Raw genomic sequence first — 6,319 nt, forward strand, 5'->3', positions numbered from 1 at the left:
GCTGTTCCTGGGTGTGCTTCTTTCCTGCATGTGAAGGCCACCAGCGGCGAAGGTTGCCCTCCGCCTTCTAAGGAGTCGAGGAGACCGCAGCAGGAAAATTGTGTGTGTGTTTATTTCTTCTTTTTTTAGAGGTGCTTTCTATTTTTGCAAGGAACTGACGCCTGGATGAGTGCTAGTGTGGCTTGAGGTAAATTCACGGGCAGCTTCTTTGCAAACTTTTGCCAAACCAACTTGGGGCAGCAGTGGGGTAGAGAGTCAGCCTTCTGCTGATGCCTGCCTAGGCGTGGCTGGGCTGGGGGCCTCAGCTGCTGTTACTGGGCCTGCTTCTTTCCTGGACTTGTAGGCCACCAGCCGGAGAAAGTAAGGGCCTCAACCAACATCGCCCTCTGCCTTCCAAAGAGTCGAGGAGTCCCCAGCAGGAAAATTGTGTGTGTGTTTATTTCTTCTTTTTTAGAGATGCTTTCTATTTTTGTAAGGAAACGACGCCTGGGTGAGTGCTAGTGTGGCGTGAGCTAAATTTACAGGCATCTTCTTTGCAAACTTTTGCCAAACCAACTTGGAGCAGCAGTGGGGTAGAGAGTCAGCCTTCTGCTGATGCCTGCCTGGGCTGGGCTGGTCTGGGGGCCTCAGCTGCTGTTACTGGGCCTGCTTCTTTCCTGGACTTGTAGGCCACCAGCCCGAGAAGGTAAGGGCCTCAACCAACATCGCCCTCTGCCTTCCAAAGAGTCGAGGTGTCCCCAGCAGGAAAATTGTGTGTGTGTATTTCTTCTTTTTTTAGAGATGCTTTCTATTTTTGTAAGGAACCGACGCCTGGGTGAGTGCTAGTGTGGCTTGAGGTAAATTTACGGGCAGCTTCTTTGCAAACTTTTGCCAAAACAACTTGGGGCAGCACTGGGGTAGAGAGTCAGCCTTCCGCTGATGCCTGCCTAGGCGTGGCTGGGCTGGGGGCCTCAGTTGCTGTTACTGGGCCTGCTTCTTTCCTGGACTTGTAGGCCGCCAGCCTGAGAAGGTAAGGCCTCAACCAACATCGCCCTCTGCCTTCCAAAGAGTCGAGGAGACCGCAGCAGGAAAATTGTGTGTGTGTTTATTTCTTCTTTTTTTAGAGGTGCTTTCTATTTTTGTAAGGAACTGACGCCTGGGTGAGTGCTAGTGTGGCGTGAGTTAAATTTACAGGCATCTTCTTTGCAAACTTTTGCCAAACCAACTTGGGGCAGCAGTGGGGTAGAGAGTCAGCCTTCTGCTGATGCCTGCCTAGGCGTGGCTGGGCTGGGGGCCTCAGCTGCTGTTACTGGGCCTGCTTCTTTCCTGGACTTGTAGGCCACCAGCCGGAGAAAGTAAGGGCCTCAACCAACATCGCCCTCTGCCTTCCAAAGAGTCGAGGAGTCCCCAGCAGGAAAATTGTGTGTGTGTTTATTTCTTCTTTTTTAGAGATGCTTTCTATTTTTGTAAGGAACCGACGCCTGGGTGAGTGCTAGTGTGGCTTGAGGTAAATTTACGGGCAGCTTCTTTGCAAACTTTTGCCAAAACAACTTGGGGCAGCACTGGGGTAGAGAGTCAGCCTTCCGCTGATGCCTGCCTAGGCGTGGCTGGGCTGGGGGCCTCAGTTGCTGTTACTGGGCCTGCTTCTTTCCTGGACTTGTAGGCCGCCAGCCTGAGAAGGTAAGGCCTCAACCAACATCGCCCTCTGCCTTCCAAAGAGTCGAGGAGACCGCAGCAGGAAAATTGTGTGTGTGTTTATTTCTTCTTTTTTTAGAGGTGCTTTCTATTTTTGTAAGGAACTGACGCCTGGGTGAGTGCTAGTGTGGCTTGAGGTAAATTCACGGGCAGCTTCTTTGCAAACTTTTGCCAAACCAACTTGGGGCAGCAGTGGGGTAGAGAGTCAGCCTTAAGCTGATGCCTGCCTGGGCTGGGCTGGGGGCCTCAGCTGCTGTTACTGGGCCTGCTTCTTTCCTGGACTTGTAGGCCACCAGCCCGAGATGGTAAGGGCCTCAACCAACATCACCCTCTGCCTTCCAAAGCGTCGAGGAGCCCCCAGCAGGAAAATTGTGTGTGTGTTTATTTCCATCTTTCTTTCCGAGTTTTTTTTTAAAGTTTTGTAAGGAACGGATGCTTGGGTGAGTGAGTGCAAGTGTGGCTTGGCCTGAATTTACAGACACTTTCTTTGCAAACATGAGTAGGCAAGTGGGTATTTCAAAAGTGGGTGCATGGAGCTGCTCGTTGCTTTTCCAAGCTGGCAGCTGTGGCTCCTGAGCTTGAGGCAAAAAGAAGGGCAGAAGCACACTGCAGAGGACAGCGTTCAGCCTTGCAAGAGGGCAGTGGACGTCGGAGGAGCCGACACAGCACAAGAGGCTCGGAATCGGCGCACTCTTCGCCTACGGCCATACCACCCTGAATGCGCCCGATCTCGTCCGATCTCGGAAGCTAAGCAGGGTCGGGCCTGGTTAGTACTTGGATGGGAGACCGCCTGGGAATACCAGGTGCTGTAGGCATTTTGCTACTCTGTGCCCGATAGGCGGCGTTCGTCTTCTCCGTCTTGAACTACATTTTTCCTCCATTCCGCTTTTAATTTTAACAAACACGGCGCGTGAAAAAGGCACAGGGGCAGACAGCAGCCCTCGCTCCAATGCAGAGCCCCGTCAGAGGCGGACACGTTGTCGCCAAACTAACTTGGAGCAGCAGCAGCAGCAGCAGGAGACTGAAGCCAGGGCAGCAGCTTGCCGCCTCGGGTGGGTGGATGCAGCCAGAAAGGGCCACTCGTGTCCCTGGCAAAGCACCTCCAGCGTCTCCCCGTTTTCTCTCCAGTGGACGCGCAAGGCCCCCTACAGCTAGGGGAGGCAAGTGGATGGGCCTCATCTGCATATGTGGGCTCTAGAGGAAGAGTGCACCCTGGGAGACAAGGGGACACCTGGAGCGGGAAGTGCTCACGGGGGAGAAGTGCCTACAAGAGGCAGGAAGGGAGGGAGGCCACATCATGCCTCTCCATAGCCAGGCCTCTGGATGATGGGGCAGAAGCGGCCGTCACCCTAAGCTTCCTAGAAGTCCCAGCTGGGCCCCATGCTACCTAATATCTCGCCTGATCGAGCCTGGTCGAGCACTGGTCGAGCCTTCAGCCAAGGGACACAGGAGCCAAGGGGTCTGGCCTCGAGCCTTCAGCCGAGGGACCCAGGAGCCCAGGGTCTGGCCTCAGTGCTTCCCAAGTCGGCCTTCAGCTGAAGCCTGCCTGGGCTGGGAGCCTCAGCTGCTGTTCCTGGGTGTGCTTCTTTCCTGCATGTGAAGGCCACCAGCGGCGAAGGTTGCCCTCCGCCTTCCAAGGAGTCGAGGGGATAGAAGCAGGAAAATTGTGTGTGTGTTTATTTCTTCTTTTTTTAGAGGTGCTTTCTATTTTTGCAAGGAACTGACGCCTGGATGAGTGCTAGTGTGGCTTGAGGTAAATTCACGGGCAGCTTCTTTGCAAACTTTTGCCAAACCAACTTGGGGCAGCAGTGGGGTAGAGAGTCAGCCTTCTGCTGATGCCTGCCTAGGCGTGGCTGGGCTGGGGGCCTCAGCTGCTGTTACTGGGCCTGCTTCTTTCCTGGACTTGTAGGCCACCAGCCGGAGAAAGTAAGGGCCTCAACCAACATCGCCCTCTGCCTTCCAAAGAGTCGAGGAGTCCCCAGCAGGAAAATTGTGTGTGTGTTTATTTCTTCTTTTTTAGAGATGCTTTCTATTTTTGTAAGGAAACGACGCCTGGGTGAGTGCTAGTGTGGCGTGAGCTAAATTTACAGGCATCTTCTTTGCAAACTTTTGCCAAACCAACTTGGAGCAGCAGTGGGGTAGAGAGTCAGCCTTCTGCTGATGCCTGCCTGGGCTGGGCTGGTCTGGGGGCCTCAGCTGCTGTTACTGGGCCTGCTTCTTTCCTGGACTTGTAGGCCACCAGCCCGAGAAGGTAAGGGCCTCAACCAACATCGCCCTCTGCCTTCCAAAGAGTCGAGGTGTCCCCAGCAGGAAAATTGTGTGTGTGTATTTCTTCTTTTTTTAGAGATGCTTTCTATTTTTGTAAGGAACCGACGCCTGGGTGAGTGCTAGTGTGGCTTGAGGTAAATTTACGGGCAGCTTCTTTGCAAACTTTTGCCAAACCAACTTGGGGCAGCACTGGGGTAGAGAGTCAGCCTTCCGCTGATGCCTGCCTAGGCGTGGCTGGGCTGGGGGCCTCAGTTGCTGTTACTGGGCCTGCTTCTTTCCTGGACTTGTAGGCCGCCAGCCTGAGAAGGTAAGGCCTCAACCAACATCGCCCTCTGCCTTCCAAAGAGTCGAGGAGACCGCAGCAGGAAAATTGTGTGTGTGTTTATTTCTTCTTTTTTTAGAGGTGCTTTCTATTTTTGTAAGGAACTGACGCCTGGGTGAGTGCTAGTGTGGCGTGAGTTAAATTTACAGGCATCTTCTTTGCAAACTTTTGCCAAACCAACTTGGGGCAGCAGTGGGGTAGAGAGTCAGCCTTCTGCTGATGCCTGCCTAGGCGTGGCTGGGCTGGGGGCCTCAGCTGCTGTTACTGGGCCTGCTTCTTTCCTGGACTTGTAGGCCACCAGCCGGAGAAAGTAAGGGCCTCAACCAACATCGCCCTCTGCCTTCCAAAGAGTCGAGGAGTCCCCAGCAGGAAAATTGTGTGTGTGTTTATTTCTTCTTTTTTAGAGATGCTTTCTATTTTTGTAAGGAACCGACGCCTGGGTGAGTGCTAGTGTGGCTTGAGGTAAATTTACGGGCAGCTTCTTTGCAAACTTTTGCCAAAACAACTTGGGGCAGCACTGGGGTAGAGAGTCAGCCTTCCGCTGATGCCTGCCTAGGCGTGGCTGGGCTGGGGGCCTCAGTTGCTGTTACTGGGCCTGCTTCTTTCCTGGACTTGTAGGCCGCCAGCCTGAGAAGGTAAGGCCTCAACCAACATCGCCCTCTGCCTTCCAAAGAGTCGAGGAGACCGCAGCAGGAAAATTGTGTGTGTGTTTATTTCTTCTTTTTTTAGAGGTGCTTTCTATTTTTGTAAGGAACTGACGCCTGGGTGAGTGCTAGTGTGGCTTGAGGTAAATTCACGGGCAGCTTCTTTGCAAACTTTTGCCAAACCAACTTGGGGCAGCAGTGGGGTAGAGAGTCAGCCTTAAGCTGATGCCTGCCTGGGCTGGGCTGGGCTGGGGGCCTCAGCTGCTGTTACTGGGCCTGCTTCTTTCCTGGACTTGTAGGTCACCAGCCCGATATGGTAAGGGCCTCAACCAACATCACCCTCTGCCTTCCAAAGCGTCGAGGAGCCCCCAGCAGGAAAATTGTGTGTGTGTTTATTTCCATCTTTCTTTCCGAGTTTTTTTTTAAAGTTTTGTAAGGAACGGATGCTTGGGTGAGTGAGTGCAAGTGTGGCTTGGCCTGAATTTACAGACACTTTCTTTGCAAACATGAGTAGGCAAGTGGGTATTTCAAAAGTGGGTGCATGGAGCTGCTCGTTGCTTTTCCAAGCTGGCAGCTGTGGCTCCTGAGCTTGAGGCAAAAAGAAGGGCAGAAGCACACTGCAGAGGACAGCGTTCAGCCTTGCAAGAGGGCAGTGGACGTCGGAGGAGCCGACACAGCACAAGAGGCTCGGAATCGGCGCACTCTTCGCCTACGGCCATACCACCCTGAATGCGCCCGATCTCGTCCGATCTCGGAAGCTAAGCAGGGTCGGGCCTGGTTAGTACTTGGATGGGAGACCGCCTGGGAATACCAGGTGCTGTAGGCATTTTGCTACTCTGTGCCCGATAGGCGGCGTTCGTCTTCTCCGTCTTGAACTACATTTTTCCTCCATTCCGCTTTTAATTTTAACAAACACGGCGCGTGAAAAAGGCACAGGGGCAGACAGCAGCCCTCGCTCCAATGCAGAGCCCCGTCAGAGGCGGACACGTTGTCGCCAAACTAACTTGGAGCAGCAGCAGCAGCAGCAGGAGACTGAAGCCAGGGCAGCAGCTTGCCGCCTCGGGTGGGTGGATGCAGCCAGAAAGGGCCACTCGTGTCCCTGGCAAAGCACCTCCAGCGTCTCCCCGTTTTCTCTCCAGTGGACGCGCAAGGCCCCCTACAGCTAGGGGAGGCAAGTGGATGGGCCTCATCTGCATATGTGGGCTCTAGAGGAAGAGTGCACCCTGGGAGACAAGGGGACACCTGGAGCGGGAAGTGCTCACGGGGGAGAAGTGCCTACAAGAGGCAGGAAGGGAGGGAGGCCACATCATGCCTCTCCATAGCCAGGCCTCTGGATGATGGGGCAGAAGCGGCCGTCACCCTAAGCTTCCTAGAAGTCCCAGCTGGGCCCCATGCTACCTAATATCTCGCC

The 6,319-nt window shown here is 54.0% G+C and overlaps 2 non-coding genes across 2 annotated transcripts; both read left to right on the plus strand.

Moving 5' to 3' along the window:
• Positions 1-2,370: 2,370 nt before the first annotated feature.
• LOC138558376 (5S ribosomal RNA) lies at positions 2,371-2,489 on the plus strand. Its single transcript, XR_011298526.1, has one exon. It is a non-coding gene; the product is annotated as a 5S ribosomal RNA (ribosomal RNA).
• A 3,126-nt stretch (positions 2,490-5,615) lies between these two features.
• On the plus strand, positions 5,616-5,734 carry LOC138558387 (5S ribosomal RNA). The gene has a single exon (XR_011298537.1). It is a non-coding gene; the product is annotated as a 5S ribosomal RNA (ribosomal RNA).
• The last annotated feature ends 585 nt before the right edge of the window (positions 5,735-6,319 follow it).

This window comes from Ambystoma mexicanum, unplaced genomic scaffold (genome assembly GCF_040938575.1).
Source record: "Ambystoma mexicanum isolate Mex_15411 unplaced genomic scaffold, UKY_AmexF1_1 Mex_scaf34, whole genome shotgun sequence".
In the NCBI taxonomy this organism is placed as follows: Eukaryota; Metazoa; Chordata; class Amphibia; order Caudata; family Ambystomatidae; genus Ambystoma; species Ambystoma mexicanum.